The sequence below is a fragment of the Sus scrofa genome, chromosome 16 (genome assembly GCF_000003025.6).
Source record: "Sus scrofa isolate TJ Tabasco breed Duroc chromosome 16, Sscrofa11.1, whole genome shotgun sequence".
Lineage (NCBI taxonomy): Eukaryota > Metazoa > Chordata > Mammalia > Artiodactyla > Suidae > Sus > Sus scrofa.
The window spans coordinates 24,781,413-24,809,122 of NC_010458.4; the positions used below are offsets into that span (position 1 = coordinate 24,781,413).

The 27,710-nt window shown below is 41.1% G+C and overlaps 1 long non-coding RNA gene across 1 annotated transcript in view; it reads left to right on the forward strand.

Annotated features, from left to right (window-relative positions):
• LOC102163534 overlaps positions 1–8,872 on the forward strand; it is a 59,559-nt gene extending 50,687 nt beyond the window's left edge. Inside the window, exon 3 of the long non-coding RNA XR_002339537.1 lies at positions 8,580–8,872. This is a non-coding gene — a long non-coding RNA (uncharacterized LOC102163534). The remainder of the gene's footprint in view (positions 1–8,579) is intronic.

Consider the following 27,710-nt stretch of genomic DNA (forward strand, 5'->3'; position numbering starts at 1 on the left):
AGCAGTGACAATGCCAGGTCCTTAACCCAGAGGCACCAGGGAACTCCCAAGGTCATTCTAATTTTATTACAAAAAATCCACAATGTCTTAAGTCTTATATCAGAAATTAGAATCTTCAGTCATAATATATTAATTAATACTACAATTTGCATGCACAAATAAGACTTGTTTTCCCTCTGCTAGAGCTGGCCCTGGACGAGTCTGTCTTTGGAGAAGAGAGTGTGATGGGTATGTTGCCTCCTTGCCAATCTTTCCTGTCACTCAATAGCTGTTCTTTCTGACTCAGGCTGAAAACAGGAAAGACAGATAAAAGGGTAAGAAAAAATCAACTTGATTGTCCTGTCTGTAGGCTGCCTTCTTGTTCTCAGAGCCTCACAGATGGTCCTCCAGGCTTCCAGCCCACTCAGCCCCTTGGACTGTATCAGACAACACTTCTCCTCACCTTTGGCCTATTGTTCCGATCCCCCCCACCCCCACCTCCGATTTTCTGGTGCTTCATTTTACACAGATGCTCTCAGTCCCAACTCCCTTGTCCTCTGGCAGAAGTTCTTTTAGGCACGTCTTTAGAATCCCACATAAAAGGACCTGGGACTGGGGGTGTCCCTTCCCTGGAATCTCCCCCTGTCCTTAGGCATCACAGGTCTTGACTTGCAGTCAGAGGAAAACAACGTTATATCCTAGCTGCAGTTCCCACTACTCTCCCTGAGCACCAGAGGGGCTTGGTATGTGTCAGAGGAGCCTCCCAAACTCAGAGGCAAAATCGCATTCTCTGAGTGGTCTCCTTTGAAAGCCCTCCCCCTAGATTTTAAGTCAGGAGCTGGGTCTCACCCTTGCCCTGAGGTAGAGGGTATTACAGTGCAGCTTTCTTTCTCTAAAGCTTACTCTTAAATCTTTCTCTTCATTTCCAGTTTGGAGAATCTTTATACTCTTGAAGTGGGTGAAAGCCCCCAGTCATGTACATGGTTCCAAGCAATTTCTTTTGAACTTGGCATCTTGATTGACGGCTTCTCCTCTTACTTGATATCTGAGGTGGTTTACATGGCATTTCAATTGAATTTTCCATTTCATATTACATATCATCTCTTTCCAGTGTTCTCTGACCCTTTTAGCGTCTTCTGTGGATATTTCCAGGTTCTTATGCTGCATACTCTACCAAGTCCCTAAAATGTGTCACTTCCCTAGAGCTTAGCCGTCTTGGTCCTCCTCATCCCTTTTGACCTCTGACTGGTCCCAGTCTTCCTCATTACCACCCTCCGTCATATTTGGGGTTTGGGGCTTCCATCCTCAAACCCCTGCTCTTTGCTAAGGTCACTGGTGTGACCCCTGTGAATGCTCCACCCAGAGTTCTCACTGCACATGGCACCAGGCATGTTCATACACTGTCAACTGAAAGTGACAACTGGACTCAGAAGTTTTCTAAATTTGGCGGTGGTTTATTGTTGTTCTTCTCAGTTTTACTTTTTAGCAAGACTATTTTTGTAAATTAAATATTTCAATCCATTTGCTAGTAGATGTTTCAAACAAAATGGGAATAAATGGGAATAAAATGAGAGAGGGGTCCAGGAGACCACCCGTCTGGCTTCCTCCACAGCCCCACAGGCACTGATAAAAATGCCAGGGGCTTCAGGAAACGCATGTGGAAAATCTTGGCTTTGAAACAAGACATGACTTTTAAAGCAGGAGCAGAGCATGGAAGATTAATTTTAGGAAAGGTTGTGTGCCCTACAGTTTTTAGAAGTCTCACCATATAGGCCACTGCCCCCCCTACATGAAAAAGAGTGACTGCTAATGCCCCCCCCCCCGTTCCCCACTTCTGACACAATCAGCTTCTCAATGCCACCTCTCCATGGGAGTGGGGTGAGACCTCAATGTGCCTTGGAATTTGCTTTATTTATTTCTTTAAAACCCAGGCTTCTGAAATGGAATCCCTGTGAAAAGACTCATAAAGGCAAGGGCTTCATTTCTTTAAAAGCCAAAAAAACAAAAACTAAAACCAAACAGCTCTGAAAACTTCATTCTGTGGATTATGTTTATGGCATTTTAATGCCATTCTTTAAATTGCTAAACCATATGAACTGCTGAGACTTTAAAAGACTAATTGCGCTGCTAGCCTTTTGAACCTTGACTGCCATGGACTATGCTATGGCTTTAGTTTTAAAAGGAGAGCCAAAATGTCCTTTTTTTCCCCCTATAAATGTGCTAACATTCTGTGATACTGACATCATCTGGCCGACACAGAGGAATGGGTCCTACCCTTGAGCTCTCACAGCCCTCGGCTCCCATGGAGACATGCTCGTGCATATTCAGATTTTCTGGTCAGGCATGTGGAGCAAATCAGGTGGTCCCTCCTTAGGGAGGAATTGGCAGGATGACTCTGCTTCTTTCTGGGTGAGCAGAAGGATTCATAAGGAGGAGAGGGAAAAAGTTCAGAAGTAACACTAGAAAAAAAAGTCTCTTTTCTCCCCTACAATGATTTCTCTATTGGTGACTCCATAAGAGCTTGGGTTTCTGAATTATACTCTACAGTCTCCGCTCAAGTGAATAAAACATCCTACTATCATCCCGACAGGCCACACACTAGGCATGATCAGAGTCTGAAAAGCCTGCACCCATGAAAATTTTGAACTCGTTATTTTGCATTGCCTGCACTTCAACCCCGGGCAGGAACAAAGCACAGGGCTGAGGAGGGGAGCCAAGGAGGAGGCTTGTGCTTTCCTTACAGCCTGGGGATCCATGACTGCTAAGCAGTCTAAAGAGAGCTGAGATTCTGAGGTCTGCTGAGGAATGGCAAATGATCAATGTGAGTTGTGGAAGAAGCTTTCAGGAGGCGTCTGCTCTGGTTAACCTCCTTTGGAATCTGAGGTGGCAAGAAACCCTCCGCACTCATTGAAAAACGTTGCTTAAAACAATTACTACCTTTAGAAAGTAACCATTTTTACTTAACAATTTATTTCCAAAGAATGTTGGACTGAAGGATGAATATCTAACAATTAACCTCTAGTAATTAATCTCTGGAAGCCAGAAAGAGAGGAATCACAGCTACATCAACAAGGATGTCAGCCCAGCTCCTTCACGAACACCCATGAACACCCCAACCCATTTTTCTTTCCTTTGATGTTTGTAGCTCACAATGCAACTTGGCACACAAGTATGTACTATCTTACACAGTGAATCATTGTTTCATATGTTCTGCTCAACTCCTCAGCAATATAAATCTTAAAGGCAGAGAATGAGAACATGTGTTACATTTTCAATGTCCCACACAAGGGTTCCCACCTCAGTGCTGGGCATGGGGCATGATGAATGATTGGCAAGTCACAGTAGTTATCAGATGCATTGAAGAGACAACAGCCAAGCTTTGATTGGCTTCTGCTGATAGATAATATCAACCACAGAAGTAGTCAGCACACGGTGTCCATGGACATTGTGGTCAGCTTTATGGCATTCCAGGCAGAGAAGTATAATCTGTTCAAAATGCTTAACTTGTATATTAAATATGACTAATTTCTTCTCTCTCATCGATGAGAAAAAAAAAAAAAAAACATGTTTGTGCCTAAGTATTCTCATTGCAATGTAACATAAAAGTTAACAAAGGCTTTGGAGTATTCGCATCCCAGTCTGCGATTAATTGGTTGTGACCTTGAGGAATTATATAAACCCTAAATCTCTCTTTCTTTTTTCTTTTTCTTTTATCTTCCAACCACATTCATAAAATTGTTGCAGGATAACTTGTTAGCTGGAAAGTTACATCTCCCACTCTACACTGTTCAGGAAACTAACCATTGATATAATTCAAAATATATCCATAGATATGCACAAATACATACCTAGATAAAGAATGATAGATAGAGGGTAGATAAATGATATATCATAGATAATTCTAACCACTCTCGTAAGAGGTTAGATGATGCTAAAGAGAAGACTCATCCACAATCCTAACCAGGACTAACAAGGATGGGGTTGAAGTGTGCAGTTTGGGGTATATGGTTGGGGTGGAACATTGATATTCGTCCAAATGGGGGAAGTATACAGAATGCTGGGGCAGGGAGGGGACCTGGGAGAGAGGAGTGCAGGGGGGTTGGAGTGGAGCACAGGATCTGTGGAGAAGGATGAGCTGGGAGCCCCCACAAGGAGGGTAGACCAGAAGGAGCTTTGAGTAAAAACATTACTAAGTTATTAATTGGTTTGCTGTGGGGTATGTTGGCATCTCTCTCCCTGTGTGTCACCCTCGTGTCTTTACTAAAAGCCAAGTTGCTCACTGAGGCTTTTCTGTGAAACTTCTTTCCTTTAAAAATATTTAGAGGATAAGCCTCACCTTCTTTCTCTCTAAAATGGTGATAATGATGGGATTCGAGTAAACATCAAATGAGCTAATGCTTATGAAATGCTGGCATATAACAAGTCAGTCATTCTTTTTTTTCTTTTTTCACTTTTTTTTTTTTTTTTCCATATAGAAGTTCCTGGGCTGGGGTCAAATTGGAGCTGTACCCACAGGCCTATGCCACAGCCATGGCAACACTGAATCCAGGCCATATCTGTGACCTACACTGTGGCTTGCAGCAAGGCCGGATCTTTAACCTACCCAGTGAGGCCAGGGATCAAACCCAAATCTTCATGACTACTGGTCGGGTTCTCAACCGACTGAGCCACAATGGGAACTTCTTTTTTTCACTTTTTATATATACCGTGAATTGATTCATCAATAACTTTGTAACTGCCTGTGATGTTGTCATTACTATTGGCTAGAAGTGCTTTTGTGTTGCAATATGATGAAATGTTTGAGAGTGCAGGCATCAGAGTCAGACAAACCTGGGTTCAAATGCTGACTCTGCCCCATTTGGTGTGAATTCAGGCAAATGCCTGCTCTTCTCCTATTTGTACAGTGATACCTATGTCATATGACACAGTGAAGGTGAGGGGCTAAGGAGACAACATTCAAAAGCGCTATTACTCAAGGCTCCCAAAGGAAAAAGATAATACATGCAACCAGGAGTACTTGGAAGAAAATTGAAGAAAGGGACAATTTACAAAGTTGTGAGGAGGCGGTAGGGTCAGCACCTCAAGGGCTGGTACTGTATTCTTAGGCCATAGAGGGCCGAGGTGAGCGGAGTGGGAAGGGTGAAGAGCAAGGACAGTTGTGTGGAACAGAGGACACGGGAGTCACGTGATGAGGTCCACACTGATCAGTATTCCTGGGAACAGAGCAGAGATGGGAGGGCCAGATGGAGAGTGGATATGGAGAGGCATGGAAAGTATACAGCACAGAAATGATCAGCCAAGGGCCTGGTGAAGTAGCACTCAATAAATGATGGCATATATTCAACAGAAATGAATATATATACATTATATATTCATATATATTGAATCATATATCATATAAAGGAATATATATGTTATATATTCATATATATCATATAAAGGAATATATATGTTATATATCATATATATCATATAAAGGAATATCTATTATATCTTCATATATATGATATAAATGAATATATATATATAATGTTTATGATCTTGAATCCATACCTTTTTTCTATATCCCAAGAAATCAAAAGAATATCTGGCTTTATATGCCTAGTGAAATCAGTGTGATTAAAATATTGCTTCTTGGAGTTTCTGTCATGGCTCAGTGGTCAACGAACCTCACAAGTATACATGAGGATACGGGTTCGATTCCTGGCCTTGCTCAGTGGGTTAAGGATCTGTCATTACCATAAGCTGTGGTGAAGGTTGAAGACTCAGCTTGGATCCTGCATTGCTGTGCCTGTGGTGTAGGCTGGCAGCTACGGCTCTGATTTGAACCCTAGCCTGGGAACCTCCAAATGCTGTAGGTGTGGCCCTAAAAAGAAAAAAGACAAAATGAAATGAAATGAAGTGAAATGAAATTTTGCTTCTTGGAGCTCTCTGGTGGCACGGAGATCCACCATTGTCACTGCTGTGGCTTGGGTTAGACCCCTGGCCCAGGAACTTCTACATGCCATGGATAAGGCAAATAATAAATACATAAATAGAATAAAAATGTTGGCTCTTGCCAATTCATCAGGGTTCATTAGAGTCCCCTCAGATGTACCACATCCTCAGGAGGCAGGCACAGCCTTTCTAGATCCCCTGCTAAACTTTCTCATGATAGGAGTATAATATGCTACATGATGAGGAACTTGACTGCCTCTGATAAAGTACCCTGGTTTGCTCACTTTCCAGCCCTACTACCCAAGCTAAGGTACCATACCTTTTTGTCCCTCATGTATAAAAATGGTCTTCCATTTTTATATGCTAAGTGAAATAAGTCAGGTGGAGAAAGAGGAACACTGTTTGATTTCATTCATATGCAGACTATGAAAATAACAAATGAAAACCTAAAATAAAAGAGCTAACCAAAAACAAACAAGCAAACAAACAAACACATAGATATAGAGAACAGAGTAGTGGTTACCAGAAGGAATGAGGTGGGGGGTGGGGAACATATAAAGGGATCAACTGCTTGGTGATGGAGGAAATCTTAAGTTTTGGTGGTGAGCAGGCTGAAAGGGATGCAGAGGTAGAAATACAATGTTGTCCATGTGAAACTCATACCATGTTACAAACCAATTTTACTTCAATAAAGAACCAATAATAAATTTAAAATAATGTTCTAAACATTGATGTACCCTGAGTCTTAATTGCCTGTCCTTTACTTTTCTCTGTCCAATCTCAATTCTTGAGTGATCTCATGGATTTTTTTTTCTTTTTTTCTTTTTTTTTTTTTTTTTTTGCCATTTCTTGGGCCGTTCCCAAGGCATATGGAGGTTCCCAGGCTAGGGGTCCAATCGAAGACGTAGCCGCCAGCCTATGCCAGAGCCACAGCAACACGGGATCTGAGCCATGTCTGCGACCTACACCACAGCTCACGGCAATGCCAGATCGTTAATCCACTGAGCAAGGGCAGGGATGGAACCCGCAACCTCATGGTTCCTAGTCGGATTCGTTAACCACTAAGCCACAACAGGAACTCCGGATTTAATTATCATTTGTAAGCAGCTGACTCCAAGCCTAGACTATCCTGTATACTGCATTAGTAGATCCAACTGCCTGCCTACTTACTTATCACCTCCAAGTTAAAAGGCATCTAAAACAGAAGCTGTCCCAAACCACACTGTTGATTCTTCCTTCTCCACCTGCTCACCCTCCATCACGGAAAAAAAAGAAAGAAAACAAAAAAAGAAAAGGAAAAAATAATTTGCCCCTATTCATTCATTTTATCTCACCCAATAGACCCTCATCTCTCTAGACGCTTAGGTTTAAACCTCACAAAAACACTTCTCTTTCTCTCATCATTGGCTGTTCATCAGCCAATCCTATCAGCTCTGTCTCCAAAACACCTTGACTCTTCTCAACACCTCTACAACAAGAGCCTGAACTGAGCCTCCTTCATCTCTCAATTAGAAAAATTCGGATTAGCAGTCTCTAACAGGTCTTCCCAAATCCACAGTCTCTGCTCCCATACCGTAGTCATCATCTCCACGTGAATGATATTTGTAAATATAAATCACACGTACATACCACTCCTCTGCTAAAAGCCTTAGGTTGCTTCTCCACTCACTCCAGGGTCAAGTCCAAGTCTAAGTCTTACCATCATGTCCTGTGAAGTCCCTACATGATCTATGTCCTCATTCCCACTCTCCATTGATGGACCTCATCTCTTATTTCTCTACCCTCTAATGACTGTTGCAGCTACACGGGGCTTCCTTGCTACTCCATGAATATGCTGAGTATTCTCCCTTGCCAGTGGCAGGCTGGTCGCATTTGTTCTCCTCTGCTTGGTACTCCCTTCTCTGTCCTCAGGTGTCCTGACTATCCTATCCTAACCACCAGGTTCTGCTCAAAGTCCCTTGTACAGCAGGGTCTGCCCTAACCATGCATATTAAATAACAAGCCTCACTCTCTATTCTACTTCACTGATTAATTTTTCTTCATGGTGTTATTATTGCTTTACATATATTTACACTCATTTCTTTGTTTGTGCTTAGTCTCCCTCCTCTAGAACACAAGCTCCAGGAAGTCAAGGACTATGTCTCTTACTCTCACTGCTATATTCTCAGAGCTACCCCAATGAATGAATTAGCTCATACATAGCTCAGAGTTGCAGGGAAACAGTTAACAGTTGATAGTTCAATGAGACGAAAGTCCTGAAAGAATCCTTCTAATCTGAAATATCTATGATCTGGGATTCTGGTCTAGACTGTTAAATATTCATTTTATGTTCCATTGCCAATAAAAGTGCTAATAAATAATGTAATGTTAAGCTGGTTTTGGTTTTAAAGGAAATATATGTTCATACTTAAATATCTTTTTCATGTGTAAGTTTTAAGATACAAACATTAAGACCACAAAGATTTCAGTGAAATGAGATAACGTTTTGAAATTATCTGTCATGGGGCCCAGAATACGGAGGCGTCTTAGCAGAAGTTTGTTTCCTTCCTGCCATCCTTCTGGAGGCAGGGGAACTTCTGTTGCTCCCGGATTTGGGGGGTGTAGCACGCATTTTATCAAACCTGTTACTCCATTCACACAGCTCTTTCAATTCTACTCAACAGAAGCCACGTGGGCAAGATGCAAAAGCAGGAACACTACCATGAAGACGGGTGATAATTTCTGCAGATTTCCCAAGTGTTCTCCATTTTATCGTACATAAATAGTGACACAAGTAATCCCTAGGTGTATATTCCCTGAAGACAGAGTATCTTCCAATGGCATACTGCAGTGTTTCTCATACTGTGCTCCAAACCCATGCAAGCATCTACAAGATATGAATTGGAGTTCTTCGGAGAAAATATGTCATAGTCAAAGAAATTTGGAGATTAAATAAAACTAAATAGATTCCAAATTACAAGTCTTCATTTTGTCTTTTATCTAATAACTTGTGTTGCGAGTCTTCTGAAGAAAAGTCATACAGGTAGGATTTTCTAAACTTACTTCACCATAGAACCCATCTTTCTAGACCCTCACGTTTAACCCAACACACTTTGGAATATCCAGTATAGTTCTAAAAGGTTTGATTTAATTTTCATATAATCTTATAAGTTGACAGAAGAAATAAGCACTCAGCCTGATAATTGGCCTCTCCAAGGGTGTGAAAAAGTAGAGCGAATGAAACAAATCTTTTGCTGAGGATTTTAATCTTCGTTATGTTGCAACATATTGCCATCTGTATTAGTTTCCTACAGCTGCTGAGACAAATCACCACAAACTAGATTGCAAACAACAGAATTTTGTTTTCTCTCACGGTTCTGGAGACTCAGAGAGAGAATCTGTTCCATGCTTCTTCCCCAGGTTCTGCTGGTGCCAGCAATTCTTGAATTTCCTTGGCTTGTAGCCGAATCATTCTAATTTCTGCCTCTGTCTTCACATGAGTTTCTTCCCCCCACCCTGCCCCATGTCTGTCTTCTGTCTCTCCCCCTTTAAGGGCACTGGCCATTGGATTTTTTCCCCCTTATTTTTCTACAGAAAGACTTGCTATGGGCAAGCCTGAAGCCCTCATTTTTCTAGGCTAGACTCAAATCCTTATGTTATGACACAATATGGAGTCCTCTTTTGAATACTTAGCATATTTTTCTACATTTGAATTGACCAGAATTCCATACAGTGTTCTAGGCGTAATTTACCCATTTGACACAAAGGGGCTGTGATGATAATTTTCTAGTGATTCTTAGAAGTTCCATGGCTTTTAGGTCATGCCAGCTTTGGGGGACATTCTCAATGAAGCTTTTGGAAGGATGTGTTCTTCCCTTTGGAGACTGCTCAGTTAGTAAAGTTTAAGTCTAGAACTGCTGGCAGCTGTGTTGGTCACTTCTGGGAAGAAAACTCCTGAGCATTGAGCCAACACTGAGGAAGGAAGAGGAAGGAAGGAAAGAAGGAGGAGGGGGAGAGATCTCTAAGACACCTAATCCAGTGGGGGCTCTGGCTCCAGCCATTTCTGAACTTCTTTACTACAGAGGACAAAAAACCCCTCTTTTTCACTGGTAGGCTTCTATCCTTTGCCTGACATTATCCAGACAAATATAGTGTGGAGTTCTTTATTTCCATTATAATCTGCTAAAGTTGAGGGAGGTAGAGGTGAGAAAGCACCTGCTTTGGGTCAGGCTGTGTTAGACCTATTTTATGTCACATCATTTAAGTCTTAGAACAACCCTGTTAATTATGTATTGCTAACCCATAAATTAAAAAATATCGAATGTTAGGATAATATTTTCCTTTGGCTTACAAGAATAAAGCTTAAAAATAAAGTATGTACATATAGGTCTGCGAATTTGTATATAGATACATACCCAACTCTGTATATCCACATATCTGTATAAACACACACAATTTGTTAGTGTGAAACAAACAAACTTGACCTGCTAGTGGCGAAAAGACTTCAGCTCCCTATTTAGAATCAGTGGGAGGATTTTCTAGGTTGTCAACTCACTTGCACCAGGAAAGTCAACTCTCTATTGAAACCTTGAATCACACATAAAAATACTGAGAAATGTATTTTGATTGCACCACAGACAAGTAATTTGAGAAAAAGAGACAATGGGGCTGTTCTAAATTACTGGGAATCAGGTGGAGGAAGGATTGTTACTGTAGGACAGCGGGAACAAAGCATCCGTTTTCTTGTTGAGTGGCTTGGAGGAAAATGTGTGAGGCTTTTAAAGGAAACTTCACTTCATTTAATGCCCCCTTGGCCGTGAGTGTTCCTCTGAAATGGCCATACTGGTTAATGGCAAAATGAAGTGGGGTGACCCTGCTCTAGAAGATAACACTGTAGTTTCTTCCGCTTGCAATGACAGGCTAGCTATGTCATTGCCGTCCTCACACACACATTGGATGCCTAGAATTTTTTTAGTGACTTGACATCATAGGATGAAACTCCTTTGCTCCCAACCAGGGAGAAAGCATTCTCCCAAAGTCCCTGTCTGATCAGCCTTGTCTACCTGGCCAGCCTCATTTCTTCACCTGTGCCTCACTTGCCCGCTAAACCAGTCTGTTTCCAGTTACACCAACACGTCACGCTCTGCAGTGCTGTCCAGACTTTGCACATATGTCCTTTTTGCCTGGACTCCCTTTCCTAGTCCTTTGTGCCTAACAAACTTTTTTTTTTTTTTTTTTCTTTTTAAGGGCTGCACCCTCGGCACATAGAAGTTCCCAGGCTAGTGGTTGAATCAGAGCTGCAGCTGCCAGCCTACAGCACAGCCGCAGCAACACTGGATCCGAGCTGCATCTGCAACCTACACCACAGCTCATGGCAACACCGGATCCTTAACCCACTGAGCCAGGCCAGGGATGGTACCCACGTCCTCATGGACACTAGTTGGGTTCATTACTACTGAGCTACAGCAGGAACTCCAAACATCATCTTAATCCCTGCTTCTCCTGCTACGATCTCTTTGATAAGGCCCATCAACCCAGAGTTAATCACCTTGTTCCCTGTGCTACTTACACCTTTGCTTCTGTAACACATAAAAAAGCTTTTTTCTATCTAAAATAATGACCATACTTACATCCCACACCCATTTATATAAGTGGGGGATTTTGCTTTTGAAAAATAGACAATTACAGTCATAGATTGGGATTAAACTGCTTGGATTTAAATCCTCATTCTACCTCTTACTATCTGTGAGATCTTGGGTATTTTTCTTCCCTGGGCCTCAGTTTCCTCATCTACCAAATGGGGATGGTAATATTAACCCTCTAAGGGATTGCTCTGAAGATGAATCACAGATACCAGATGATTGCTGCAGGTATGTTCTCAACAAAAGATGTATTATTTTGTCTATTAACTTAGGGAAGAAGGATGCTCATTGTCAGAAATTGACTAGAGCAATGCTAGAGCATAATTAGGCCATTTTAGGACTTTGCAGGGCATCTGTTCTATTTTCCTTTCTTGCTTACGTGCAACAGTTGCTTACGAAGCTGACTCAGAAAGAGAACCCCAGCCTTGTCAATCACCAAGGAAGACATTCCCATTTGGCTGTTTCAGAATCCCCCAAAGATCCAGGTCAAACTGTCAGCACATAGTACTGCTGATCTGGGGATATAGACAACCCCCGACTCAGCCTTCTCCAAAATTCCATGCTATATTTTTTCACCTGAGCCTTTAACAGCTTGCCTTTTTAAGTCTCTGTTGAGTAGGTCTAACTGCTTCTGACCCTGTTACAAGAATCTTGGGAGGAATGAATGAAACAGGGTTCTGACAACTTCTAGCACTTCACCTATAAATCTAAGGATCTCAAACAAGAGCCACCAGGCTCTCCTTTACCTCTCCCCCCAAAAGACACAACAATGAGCAAGCACACAGTGGCAGCTCTGTAGGCAGCTGTGTCTCTTCTCAGTCCAGCTGGTCAAAGATGCTCATTTAAACGCATCACTCGGTCGTGGCTTCCTAACTAGTGTCATTACCAATAAGTGTGATTCCATGCTCTGGGTAAGTCCGGGTTTGTAGACCACTGTGGAAAGGTTCGTGGCCAGCCTTTGTGCTGGTGAAGCCTGGTTAAGCAGAAGTACACCAGGCAGGAAGCGCTCCTGCCTATAGGTCAGTGTGTGTCTGGCAAGTTGTTTCTTTTACAATATCCAATGCCATTTCTTTGGTTAGAAAATCCAAGGCATGCTTTCCTTAACTAGAATCACTATATCTTTTTCCTCCAAAATAATTTCTCTAGATTTCTCTTCAGTTTTGTAAACAGACTAAGAAGAATTGCCCTTGAATTCACCCTTCTTCCTCCAAGAGCAGCACTGAAGGTAAACCAATGTTATTTTGTGCTGTATAAGCACCAGATTATACTTCAACAGAGCTGATGTGAACTTTGATCTTTAACCCTTGAATAGTGGTCACAGAGAGCAGCTTCATCTAATCTACCAGCATCTATAAAAAGAGTTTCAGGCATTTACCTTTAGAGAAAATAACCTGTTCATTTCAGTGGAACAAGATGGACAGTCAAGGTCAATTAAGCATAAAAAAAGTAACTTTTGCAGCCTGTCCTGTAGGCGGGCTGGGGGAATGACTCTCTTTTTATTGGCATTAAAAAAAAAAGGGTCTGAGTAGAATTTTAAATCAAAACCCCAGAAGATAAAGTCTTGGCAGAAGAATTTTTTTTTTTTAGCACATTTTTTCCCTCCTGGTATCTGTTCTTTTCACTTTCCGAAATAAACATTTCACTTTGTTAATGCTGGGAGGTGTTGGACTTGGAAGTTCCTTTCTTTCCCTCACCCACAGAAACAATTTCTTAAGGCTTTAGGGATTTTTTTTTTTTTTTTTTTTTTTTGCCCACCTCTTTCACTTAAGGTAGATCCTTTCCAAACTTGAAAAGCAATAACATTTCAGAAAGTCTCAGAACCACCTGATAGAATCCTGGTTGGCTTTTCTCAGGTATGAGAAATAGATCACATGCCCCACCTATAGGTATGACTTGGAATTGCCTGGAAGGGTGATCTAAAGCAGATTCTGGGCACAGAAGAAATTTACTGCATTTCAAATTTACACCAAACCCCGTGAACCAGAGAGCAGAGATAAGAGAGAATTAAAAGATAATATTTCTATTCTCAAAGAACAGATATTATGTGGGAAAGAAGTAAAACTACTTAACAATTATAACAAAAGCGTAATATATAATTTGCCAAGGATTCTGAGAGGATGGTAGGCTGAGTACAGATGACGGACCTCTTTCTCTCCCTTGCCTGGTCCCCACTGGGCCCTTGAGGATTTGACTTGTGTAAGTTTGGGGCAGGTGGGAGGGAGGGAAATGTTAGCCTGCTGTAGAGTCAGGAGGGAGAGGGGTTTCTCTGCAACCTGCAGAGCAAAGATCAAGGGCTCCTGGCCACCGTGTGGGGGCAGCCATGTGATTTCCCTGTAAGGCCCTGGGATGGTGGGGGCGGGGTGTGTGTGTGTGAAAACCTTAGCTTCTGAAAAGAGGCTAGCGCATCCTAAAGAGCCTGGGACAAAATCTAGTGATACTACAGGTGCTTGAGGTAACCCTGCTGCCCAGGCTTGTCACCTCACTGACCCCAGGAGGGGCAGCCACAGTTAGAGTTTCCAGAAGAGGCCTGTCTGGCTGAGCCAAATTATTCCCCTCTGGTGCTTTCTTTGCCACAGGATCTGGGAGAAGCCCAGGGATCTGGCGATCTGGAGGCTTCTCTCCCTATCCATTAATTCCAGGAGCACAGCTGGTTGGCCCGTGGTCACCAGCCCCCTGGGATAGTAAAGCATTTTTTTTTTTTTTTTTCCCTGTCTGCTAACTCACAACTCCCCTGGAAATCTGCCAGTTCTAAGGAATCTCCCTCCTTAACAACAATACCCTGGGCTGCTTGTGAGTCTGCAAGGACAGTGATAAAACTGAAAAGGCTATAGAAGACGCTGCTGTATTTTGTTATTTTTAAAGAACATTCATACTGTAGTCAAAAATACTAAGAAACTGAGAAACAAATCTTTTGGTATATATGAGACTGTGCTGGAAACTCTTATTAGGGCAAACTCTCCGTGGAGGAATGTACGTTTCTGGACGACGTTTGATGGGTAATCCAGGCCTTCTGGATTTTGTCTTGGCAAATCTCTTTTGCTGCTATCTCTGCTTCAGACTCATCCTCCTCTGCTTCCTGAGCCTACTGCTGTAGGATATTCACATCTAAAGGAGGCTTCTGAGCTCCCGGGCTAACCCTCAGCATCTTGCTCAATTCTTCTAGGCATAGTTAAGTTCTTTAAGACCTCCGTTTATGCGATCCTGTTCCATGGCACGTTCTTTCCTGCTCTTTTGCTCTTCTTTGCAACCTGTCTTGAACCTGAACTTTTTTGGTACACATGACCTCATTCCCAAGCTGTTTCCTTGCCTCCCTTTCAAGTCTTAACTCCCTGTCCTTCTCATTACATTCTTTTCCTTCTTTCCCTCTATTAGTCTGTCCAATTCTCCTGAGCATCCTCCCCCTCAGGCTGCTCTGCCTCAGATCCATGAGATAGCTTCTGTTTTCTTCCTGTGTCTTCTCTTTTTGCCTCTTTGTTATCAGTCTCTTCCTGGAACTTTGGAGGGCCTTTCGCATGAGCTCCATGCACCACCTGCTTTGTTCTCTATTCCTGTCAAATAAGTCCTAGCGTCTCTCAGTGGGTTTTTGCAAAAAGGTCGTAATTTCCTGCTTTGCCTTCTTTTTTTTTTTTAACCTTTGTAATTTTACTTTATTTTCTAAAGTTTTATTGACATATAGTTGATTTACAAGGTTGTGATAATATCTGCTGTACAACAAAGTGATCCAGTCACACATATATATACACACATATCCACTCTCTCTTAGATTCTTTCCGCACATACATTATCACAGAATACTGGGTAATGTTCTCCAAGCTATACATTAGGTCCCCATTGGCCAATAGTTCCATACAACTCAGTGTGCACACGCCAATGCCAAACACCCAGTCCATCTCCCGCCCCCTACAACCCTGTCCCCTCTGGTAACCATACGTTTTTCAAAATCTGTGAGTCTGCTTCTGTTCTGCAAATAAGTTCATTTGCAGCTTAATTTTTTTTAGATTCCACGTATAGGTGCTATCATATGATGTTTGTCTTTCACTGTCTAACTAATTTCACTTAGTCTGATTGTTTCTAGGTTCATCCATGTTGCTGCAAATGGCATTATTTCACTATTTTTTATGGCTGAGTAATATTCCATTGCATATATATGTACCACACTTCACCTTAAATGTCAATCAATGGAAGGATGGAGAAAGAAGATCTGCTTTGCCTTCTTTCCTTTAGCTTACCCTGTTCTTTCTCAAGTTGACCCCATCATTTTCCACATTGTTTGCCTCCCATTCCCTCAGTGGCTGCACTACCTGCCTTTGTAATTTGATGTTGGCGACCTGGGCTTCTAGGCCCAGATGTGTGTTCTCTGCTTCCTGGTCCCCTGGGATTCTCACATTTTTTTTGCCTCATCAGTCTTCCTCCCAGAATTCTGAGAACATCTCCTCTTTCACCAGTTTCTGCCTCTTCAGCTCCTCACTGAATTCTGTCTGTGCTTTCTGCTCTTGACACACCTTCTCATGGATACAAAACATCTCAGCATTGACTTTCTTGCAGAATTGCTTGAATTGCTGTCTAGCTTTTCAACCTCAAAATTGTCTCTATTTTTCTTTAAATAGTGTGATTTTCTTTGTCATTCTTTTTTTCTCCTTAAATGTTTCTTTTTTTCTTTTCTTTTCTTTTTTTTTTTTTTTTTTTTTTTTGTCTTTTTGTCTTTTCTAGGACTGCTCCCGTGGCATATGGAGGTTCCCGGGCTAGGGGTCGAATTGGAGCTGTAGCCGCCAGCCTATGCCAGAGCCACAGCAACGCGGGATCCGAGCCACATCTGCGAACTAGACCCTCATGGCAACACCGGATCCTTAACCACTGAGCAAGGCCAGGGATTGAACCCACAACCTCATGGTTCCTAGTCGGATTCGTTAACCACTGCACCACCAAGGGAACTCTTCAAATGTTTCTTCTTTTGATTGAACTTCATTAAAATACTCATTTGCTTCTTCTTTTTTTTTTTTTTTTTTGGACTTTTCAGGGCTGCACTTGCCACATATAGAGGTTCCCAGGCTAGGGGGTCCAATCTGAGCTACAGCTGCCAGCCTACACCGCAGCCACAGCAATGCCAGATCTGAGCCGCGCCTATGACCTACACCACAGCTTACAGCAATGCCTGATCCTTAACCCAGTGAGCGAGGCCCAGGATCAAACATGTAACCTCATGGTTCCTAGTCGGATTCATTTCTGCTGTTCACAACGGGAACTCCAAAATACTCATTTTCTTCTGATATCAAATGTTCACATAGCTTATTACATCTTTTGTCAGTGTAGACAGAATATTGTACCTAAAAGGTTTTTTTTAATATATTGAGATAACATTGGATTATAACATACATAAGTTTCATGTATATAACATTGTATTTCGCCTATGTATACACTACAGTGCGCTTACTACCAGAAGTTAAGTTTCTATCCATCACTATACAGGATCTCCTTTACCCATTTAATTCCCCTACTCATTTCTCTCTGATAATCACTACTCTGTTCTCTGTATCTATGTGTTTATTTTTGTCTTATTTATTTATTAATTTATTTCTTTTTATTAACATATGAGTGAATTCATAGGGTATTTGGCTTTCTCCGACTTATTTCACTTAGAATAATACACTTAAGGTTCATCTACATTGTTGCAAATGGCAAAATTTCATCTTTTTACAGCTGAATAGTATTCCACTGTATAAATACACCACATCTTAATCCACTTATTTCTATATTTGAATATACATATTGTATACTGTACATTCCTTGCTATTAATTGTTAAGGGTTTACTTACTATATGGCAGGCACTGCTTTGAGTGATTTTACAGTTTTTGCTAAAGTGATCTTTCTAACAGTCTTGTAAGAGAAATGTTGTTATATCTATTTGACAGAGGAGGAAGCTAATGACCAAAATACTAAATAGCAGCTAGTGAGTGGCAAATTTACATTTTGAAACAGGAAGTTTGACTTTAGGGACCAGAGTCTTAACCATGACTGCATGTTGAGAGGCAAACACGGAAATGTAGGTGTTTAATCTCCCAAATGAAGGGTACATGCAAAGAGTAAGTTCTATGAATTCAAGAAGGGTGAGACTTGGCATAGGAAACTTTAGTTGGAAAAGGCAAATTCTAGTTCTGAGTCTCAACGTTTGCGAAATATTTGAATTGTTGAGTAGCATCAGAAAATGTGATTTTCTGAAAGTCCCCTGATATTAGACAAGACCCTTTACTTCTCATAAAGCTAATCACTTCGTTCATGGACTCACTAGGATATTCTCAGTAATAAAGGGTGAACATGGTGAACACTCAGTCTAACAAGCAAAGGTCATGCCAATTTGTTAATTGTAATTTGGTGTGCTCTTAAAGCAAAAATCCTTCTTATATATGAAACTTTAACATCTACTATTAGATTATACATTAAAAGCCATATTTGGAGAGAATTTTGAAAAATGAAGCCAAGTGTTTCACACTTTTGAAAAAGATCATCTCAAATGTTATGCTCCAATTATTCCAGCAGATGGCAATACAATCATTGTTCAAAAACTCACCAGTCAACATTTTTTTTTTTTTTTTTAAAGACAACTTATTAATTTATTTACTTATTCCTCATTGTTCTCTTTGGTGATTCCTCTGTGGTGAGCAAAAACTATGCATTCCACACAAAATATTTTAAGATTGCAAATCTTTCTAACACTCTAATTACAAAGAACCCTAAATGCTAAACTCAAAACTGGTCTTCATTATGTAGAAAGAGTAGATGGCTTTTGAGTCAAGAGAGCATGGTCAGAAGTTTATGTTAGGAAAACCACCCTGACAGGGAAAGGATGAGTGGAAAGATGTGGAAAAAATTGGAATGATCTAGAACAGTAATAGGAACTTGATCTTAGGGTGGCAGTAAAAACCTACAGCTTAGATGAGGAAATGCCTGCAGGTGTACAGTGAGAGAACTGGGCAATTGATCAGACATTAGAAGTTCAAGAGAAGGGAGAGCCAAGGATAACGCTTGTGTTTTAATCCTGGTTTGGGGGAAGCTAACTGGAAGGAGAAGGAAAAGGTTTGGACAACAGGACGTTTTTTTGAAGTGCCATGTTGTATCCGTGTGTTAATAATTACTTAGCAGTTGACAATTGGTCTGCTGTTTATTTATTTATTTTAATTTTTTTTTTTTGGTCTTTTTTCCTTTTAGGGCCATGCCCCAGACATATGGAGGTTCCCAGGGTAGGGGCCTAATTGGAGCTGTTGCTGCTGGCCTACGCCAGAGCCACAGCAACATCAGATCCAAGCCGCGTCCTCGACCCATACCACAGCTCACGGCAACGCCGGATCCTGAACCCACTGAGGAAGGACAGGGATGGAACCCGCAACTTCATGGTTCCTAGTTGGATTTGTTTCCACTGAGCCACGACAGGAACTCCTGGTCTGCTGTTTGAATGAGAAGTAAAATTTAAGAGATCGGTGCCGAAGTAGTGGCTATTTGTAGCCACAGAAACAGATGAAAATGTCTGAGAGAGAAAAGGCTGAAAGTCTTGGGAACCTTCTAGAGAATGCTTGCATTTAGGAGAAATTGATGATGAAGTTTATCAGGATTTTCAAGTGAATGTGCTGTCTTTAGGAGCCTATCAACAAGGACAAAGAGCAACAGATACTTCAAAAAGTTTTGAGATCATTTGTAAAGAGGCCATTGGACTTTGAGAAGCCATTAAATAAACTGATGGAGGCAGAAAGATTATTACAAGAAAGAGATGGAGAGAACAAGAAAAAGTGTAAGCTCTCTTTTGAGAAGGTTGGCAGTAAAGGGAAGGGAAGATAAGGGTCATTAGACTGACTGGACAGAGGGAACAAGGGGAAATTTTTACACAGCAGAGAGAGCTCTCTATATGTTTGTGTCGGCCATGAAGGAGACATTTGAAATTATACTAAAGCTGTTTTCCGTTTTCTTCTTAGATGACATCTAGATAATTTAATGAAACAGCATAACTTTGTTTTACTAGAAATTTTATGGATGTAAGAAAAAATTGGAAATATAATTTGACAGTCAATGTCACAACATGTTTCTCATTATTTATTATTTATTCAGTGTCTGCCTGGCTCCTCTCTGTTGCTGATGCTTGAGGCTTTGGGACTATGAGATTTAGTCATGCTAATCAAATCTGTTCCCAGAGTCCAAGATCTTTTGACACTGCAGCAAGTGATAGCTCTGAAGGGGCTGCTGTAGCGTCAACCAAGCATTTAGGATCATAGGAAGCTCTAGAGCTCAATGCTCTGTTATGACATGTGAGCCTGTTTTTATGTCCAAACTTTTAATTCTATCTCCTTTTTTCTTTCCTTAAGGAAAAGAAAAATCAGTTGGCAATGCTTTATCTTGCTGGCAGGATTACTGAGGTGTAGAATTCGCTTCTTGTCACTAGAACTTTGGTGTCACGGTGTCATTTTTGTGCAAAGGAATCCGCAGAGGCTGCCAGCTGAATCTGTCCGAGGAAAAAAATAACATAGCCTTGAGGTGCAAACAACCAAATTTGCCATCAAATATGATAACATACTGGTTTCATTAAAAACTAATAGCAAGACAGAATTTTCAAAACAGATGATGGAACGTAAAGACAGGAAGAAGATGGGTGTGGGGGGGTATCTTCCAGGAACTCTTATGTTCTTTACAGCACAGTTTACAGTTTGCTCATAAATTCCCAAACACCTGTTTCTGCTTTTAATTCTTTGAAACTACCCTTACCATTTCTGTCAACAGTCCCATCAAGTGGCAGATGATGAAATTACATCCTGCTGCTAGGTGTCCCATGCCACACGTTGACTTGTTTGGAGGGCTGTGAATGCTGTGTTCTGGTAGATGACAGGCAAAATTTTACGTACAAGGAGGGCTGCACAGGCAAATTTTATGTACAAACAAAGTGAAGAAACTGATTTTTTTTTTCTTTTTAGACCTGTAACAATCAGAAATGCAATTTTAACTCAGAGTTTCAACAAATAAGAATTTATTTTTTAATGGCGAGGGCATGTCACTCATTTGCTCCTTTTTACATTTTTGCAGAATCGATTGACTGGGTAAATGGTAAACATATTTTACACCTGTTAGCCTGATCATTACTTTGGAAGTTGTCGGAATCCAGATTCACAGAGAAAACAGATTCTGGAAATAGATCCTTCTATTTTCAATAAAGCTGTTTCGTTAGGTTACACCTTAAGATCCTTAAAGACAAGAGTTTGTTCTTATTTCTTTTTTTTTTTTTTGTCTTTTTAATTTTTTTACTTTTTGTCTTTTTAGGGCTGCCCCAGTAGCATATGGAGGTTCCCAGCCTAAGGGTCCAATCGGAGCTACAGCTGCCAGCCTACACCACAGCCACAGTGCACAGGATCCTTAACTCAGTGAGAGAAGCCAGGGATGGAACCTGCGTCCTCATGGATACTAGTCAGATTTGTTTCTGCTGAGCCATTACGGGAACTCCATTGTTCTTATTTCTTAAAATTAATTATTATTATTATTATTTATTTTATTTTTTGCCACACAATGCATTTTAAAAAAATACTACCTGTTTAGCACTTTTAAGCTTTGACAATCACTTTCGGTGTTCTATTCAACAGCCATTCCCACTTTTGTGTCAACAAAACTCTTATTTTGGTGACAAGGGATTCTAGGAAGGGAGGGGAAGTCTGCCCTTAGCCCAAGAGGTGAATGGTGATTGGATTAAACAAAACTTGGCACAGCCCACGTCCTCATTTATGATTGGTTGAGAGTGAGGTATAAAAACTGTTCTGGCCAATGAGAGCTGAGGGGAAGTCTGGGGGTAATTTTGGGAGTTCTTTCCTCTGGTACAAGGGAAAACAGGTAAAGATTTTTACTTTTAAATACAACGGTGTGATTTTTGTAGCTGTGGCAAACTCAGAGAGGAAAGCTGGAGAACTGAAGAGAGCTGAAGCACAACAGTGGCATTAAGTTGCAGCATTCGCCAACACTGGAAGTCATTTCCAGGCTTCCAGTCATGAGGAATGCCCTCACTTTCAGCCGCATGTAGTTGGATATTTTGTACTTTGTAGCCAGGAACATTTAAATTGAGGCAGCAATTTAAAAAGAGCTCTCACATTATCTCATTGATCCCACTAGTAATCTTGGAAGGTGAGTCCACAGAAGATATTGAGACTCAGAATTTGGAGTGCACTTGACTAACATCACAAAAGTAGCAGGTGGCAGACCTGACAATGAAATCCTTTTTTCTTTCTTTCTTTTTTTTTTAATTTTATTGGGGGTATAGTTGACTTACAATATTATGTTAGTTTCAGGTGTACAGCAGAATGAATCAATTATACATACCCATTCTTTTTCAGGTTTTTTTCCCCATATAGGCTATCACAGAGTGTTGAGTGGATTTCCCTGTGCTATACAGTTGTCCTTGTTATTTTACTGAAATCCTAATTTTGGATGACCTCTCATATGCTTTGTGTAATGCACTTGATTGTTTTACCTGTGCCCAGTAAAGATGGGTACCCGTCATTTGCTGAGATGAGTGAAGCTGCCATCTTGGGGAAATTTCCTTTATTCCTCAGGCAAGTTCTCATGATATTTCACATCTGCTAAGGCTGGTCCCTTCCTAACACTTTGGGGGAGCCCATTGTTAGTGTTTGCAGACATAAAGGTTTGGAAGAAAGTTCTTTTTCACACGTGTCCCGTCTTCTTCCTGCCTTCCATTGACTTGTACTGAAAACTGTTTGCTCTTTGTTCTAAAGTCGTGTTCTGAAAATCTCAATGTGATGAGGGGTGAGATGAAGAGAACTCCTGCCCTTTCTCCCTCTGATCTTCTGTCTTCATTGGGCCTGGGGAAGTGCGATTCCTGATTCTACGTCCATTTCCACAGGAGAGGATGTCTTCTCTGCTTCGTACTGGCTCTGACTGAAACCTGTGACCACCCCATCCTACCACACCCATTTCCACACTCTAAACTTCACAAATGCCTAGCACGAAGTCCCTGCCACCTCTGCCTTATAAATTACTGGGAGCAGGTGTGATTTTTATTACTCCCTGTCTTAACACAGTTTCCTCAGAAAACAAAGCCTGAGGCATAAACTTGAAGCTCATACTTTATTGGGGGTTCAGTCCCAGGAAATCTAGAATGAAGGACGGTGGTAGCATTACTGAGCTGGCCATAGCAAAACACAACTGGTTGCTCATCTTGCAGAACATCTTTAGAAAAGCTGTACAGACTATCTCAGAACTGTCTGTAGAGGAAGAAGGGTGGGCAATTTATCTTCTGGCTTTCTCCCCATCTCTTTTTTTGCATTGGTCCAAATTCACCCCTTATGGGAATGACTTTCTTGTACTTCCCGGTACATTACTCAGCTTCTCCAGGCAGACTTAGGGGGAGCCAGAGTCTCCACAGATCCAACAGGGCTCAAATCCAATGTCTCTTTCTGATAGCGGGTGTCACATGTGGGTCTGTAATGGTGACTCTGCTGGCATTTGGTGCCTGTCTCTGGGGCCATTCTTGCTGGCCAGTAATCAAAGAAAGTGTAGGCATGAAGGGTGTGTTGAGTTAGACTTACTGGCTTTGAGTAATACAGAATCTGGGTCCAAACCCAGTGTGTGTTCCCAACAAGCTGAGAAGAGATCTCTTTGTTTTTCTTTTGGTTTTACTGAAATATAATTGGCATATACCCTTGTATAAGTTTGAGGTATATGGCATAATGATTTTCAAGCAGATTTCTTTTCTAGTTTTACTCACTTTAAAGGGGTTAGATCTCTTCCAGGAGTTGGTTTCCTCACTCCTGAGTCTCTAGCACTTACCTGTTCTTCCAGAGCCATAGGAAGATGGGCCAGTGCTTATTTTCATGGATGAATAAATTCAGTAACCCCTATTAACCATGAAGAATGTGCAAATTAGGAAATCTTACTTTGTATCTTCACTGTGTGGAACATTCTTTAACTGTAAGGGAATAAAATCATTTTTAGGATCTGCGATCCTCTAGATATTGGCTAACTTGTATTTCTACAATCACGATACTTTATCAAAACAAAATGTAAATCCAAAACTTGTTTTGTCTTAAACGGTGTGTTTCTTTGGTTGGACCAAGATTTTTATTTTCTCCACTGTTTTCATAAAGCACACAAAAACTGCTGAGTTTGAATTATATAAGCCCAACAGGGACAGAAAGCACTGGATTCATTCAAGGAGAAGGAGAGGAGGTAAAAGGAGACACAATTCAGATCATCCAAAAAGGACTGTTTTCCTTCTGGAGCAGATTTGTAAATGATATGTTTTTCTTCTTGTCTACATTTTCTATGCTTGTAAAAACTTTTAACAGAGGAGTTTCCTTTCTTTAATAGTATAAGCCAACCTCCATCAATGGAGCTTCCTCTCTATAAAGTTCTCTCAACCATATATTTGGAAACTCATGTCTATAAAAGGCAGATTTGGAGACATAAGTCTGATTTAACTCCAAATGTCAGCAGCAATACTTGAGCCACATTCCTGTTAGCACTTGTCACCAACAAACACAATTTAGCCAATGATTCTTGGTGAGAAGCATCACATGTGTCACGGGAAGCCCAGGAATCCCATTCTCCGCAGTGGGGACATGCTCTCAGGCTCACTGTGCCACATTCCCGTCTCCACTGCATATTGCAATGTGGTGACCAGGCCCTGCCTGTCCTGACAGGTTTATGATGAAACTGGAGTATTTTAGCTGCCCCTATAGCCACAGCCCTGGAGCAGACTTATGATCTGGGTGAAGTGCTCTGAGTTTTGGTCAACACTGTCAAAATAAAATAGCTTTGGAAGAAGGGTGGCTGCTAGGGAAAAAAGTCAACTACAGATGTTCTAACTGGTCTGAGAATTCATTTTGGACACTAGAAGGAGCTTAGTGTCTAGACTCAGACACAATTAAGTTTTATTCCTGGCTTGATCATTTGTATCCTAGCGTGGGTTTGTATCCTATCTGTTTCTTCTCTGCAAGATGGGGATACTAATTCTGCCCTCAGAAGATTCTTGTGAAGATGGAATAAGATTGTTTGGAACTACTAGGCTTGCCCAACTCCTAGTCGGTCTTCAGTAAGAATTCTACCTTTCTGTTTCTCCTTCTTCCTCTGCCCTGTACACCCTCCCTCCAACATTTCTACAGACCAGGTATCCTGAGACCCTGTTGCGTGGCTTACACAGCAGTTATCTCTCATCTGTCTTGATGCCTTCTATTATCCATGCTAGAAAAGCTAGATTTTCCTTTCCCAGCTTCCTAAGCACCTGGTGATGAAGGACACACTTCTGGTCAAAAGGACATAAAAGGATGTCTCCTAAGAGTTTTCAGGGAAAGTTTGGGTTTACTGATAAACAGAAGCAGCTGGAAAAATTCTTATTCCTTCCTTCCAGAATGCCTGGGGTCTGGGACAGCTTTTTTGTGACCATGTGGCAATAGGCATGCTATAAAATCCAAAAGAATCGCAATCTTGCAGAGATACAGGTCCTCACTGGCTTGCAGCTGCCTATCCCAGTCTTTCAGTAGGCAAGGAAAAATTTCTATTTAGTCAAGCACTTGACAGATATACACGCACACATACAAACATATATTAGGTAAATGGGACGGGGTATGAGGAAGGGGAGGGAGAAAGAGAGGGAGGGATTTTGTGTCTGTGTGTGTGTGTGTGAGAGAGAGAGAGAGAGAGAGAGGGATTACTCCTATAATATACTGCTGGGGAAGCAAAATCCTCTGATTTCTGAAGTACTAAATATCAATGTGGTAGGCTGCATAACAGTCCCCCCAAGATATCTGGAACTTGTGAATATTTCCTTACATGGCAAAAAAGACTTTACAAATGTGATTAAGTTTAAGATGCTTGAATATGAGATTATTAGAGAGGGACATAAATGCCATCATGTGTATCCTTATAAGACGGATACAGAGGGAGATGGACACAAACATGCAGAAAAATGAAGACTAAGTGACCCCAGAGGCAGAGCTTGGACCCATGTGGCCACAAGCCAAGGCACAGTGGCAGCTGCCAGAAGCTGAAAGAGGCCAGGAATGGAAAGCATTCTCTACCAGAGCCTCAGAGGGACCACGGCCCTGTCAGCACCTTGATTTCAGCCCCGTGATACAAATTTTGGACTTCCGGCCTCCAGAACTGTGAAAAAATGTTTCTGTGGTTGTAAGCCACCAGTCTGTGGTAATTTGTGACAGCAGCCACAGGACACGCATACAGTTAGTTATCAAACATTTCATGATTTTATTTTAGGGTGTAGGGAACAGTGATAAGCAATATTTATTGACTGTCCTCTCTGGGCCAGGCAACCACACTAACCACTCTGCATGGATTTCCTCATTAGTGCTCCCAACAGTCCTCTGAGGCAGCTTCTCCTCCTACCTTCACTTCCCAGCAAGGAGAGCCCCTCCAGGGAAGGTAAGGAACCTGCTCAGAGTCCCACCGTGAGTGAGCACTGGAGATGGAATTTGAACTCTGGCCACCTGATTCCATAACCGTTCTAGCCCTGCTGCTGCTGAAATGATGGTAAACTTGCTGTATAGTTTCCCAGTTCCACCTCTAAGATGAGTTACTAAGCAAAACAACTGCATAGGATTGACATGTGTAATTGGAGATATCCAGGTCCTTTAACCTCCTCAAGACCACGCTCTTCACAGATTATGAATTAGGTGCCTACTAAACTAAACATTGTAATTTATTCATTTCTTAAACTTATTTTTATTTCAATAAAATAATTTTTTAAAAAATGCGTGCTTACTAATTGTCAGATGCTGAGCTGCACACCAAGACTGCAAAGATAACTAAGACACAAGCCTTGTCTCCACAGGCTTACAGGCTCTCTGCCTTCCCATCTCACACTATTGCTTTAAGAAGGGGTACCACATGGCAACCCTAGCCATTATACCAAAATTCCCTATCAAAATATAACTTCTCAATGACTTTCTTAAACCAAATATAAATTAATTGCAACTCTCAAAGATCTACATTGTTACATTTTCTTCCTATGGCTAAATAATGGAGATAAATATAATGAAATAATAAATAAACAAATTGAAATGACCATTTTGAGTAATCTCCACAGCAGAGTTAGTAATTAGCTTATACCTCTGCTAAAAATTTCCTTGGTTGTTCTTTCTTATTGGCATATTGGTATTCTTCCTGTGGTAGTTTCAGATTCCCTGACAATAAAGCCTATGTTTTGTTAGTCCAAAACCCATTTATTTTAAGGTTAAAATTTCCTTCTACTCATTAAGCTATTTACATTTTAATTAGCCCCTGTGTTTCTTCTTCTGTCAAAAAGTGAATAGCTGAAGAGAGGTGCTCTATTTCCTTCCACTGTTCCACAGGATGGCTCTGAGACTGGTTAAGTCATTGAGGCAATTTATTTGTGCATTTTGTTTTATTTTATTTTATTTAAGTTTTCTTTCCTCTTTCATCTGATCCAATGAGGTGGGTGGGTCCATAGGCTAGGGATTTTTGCCAAGGAAAAGTAGAAATATCTTTATGGCAATAGTTCTTCCTATCTTTTGTAAAAGGCTAAGCTATTTGTCCATAAACCAAGGTCAGATCCCCTGAATTAAAACTTCCTACTAGGAGTTCACGTTGTGGCACAAAGGGATCAGTGGCATCTCTGCGGTGCCGGGTGCAGGTTAGATCCCTGGCCTGGCACAGTGGGTTAAAAGATCTGGGTTGCCACAGCTGTGGCATAGGTTGCTACTGTGCCCTGATCTGATCCCTGGCCTGGGAACTCCATATGCCACAAGGTAGCAAAAAAAGAAAAATAACAACAACCCCCCCGCCTCCAGGCTTCCTACTAAGAGTGAAAAAGTGACTAATTGAAAGGTATTTAACCAAGTAGTATGTCAGTACAGCCTCGGTTAACATGGATGATAGGTATAGCTAGCATAGATATTAATGCATTTGCAGTGAAAGGGTATTTATACCATGTATTCAAACAGACAATTATTAAGACACCTGTTTTATTGTACAGCTGGGTCAAAAATTTCTTCCTAAATGATAAAGCTGACAATACTTCATGAAAAGACAGGTAAATGAAATTGAGGCTTTTAACAAATGTTTATTTAAGAACTACAGCTTAATTCTCTTAAGTTTTTTACTTTTCTGAATGTAAATCAATTGTTTTTCCTTTTTTTGTTACTTTTGGAATTGATTTTTTA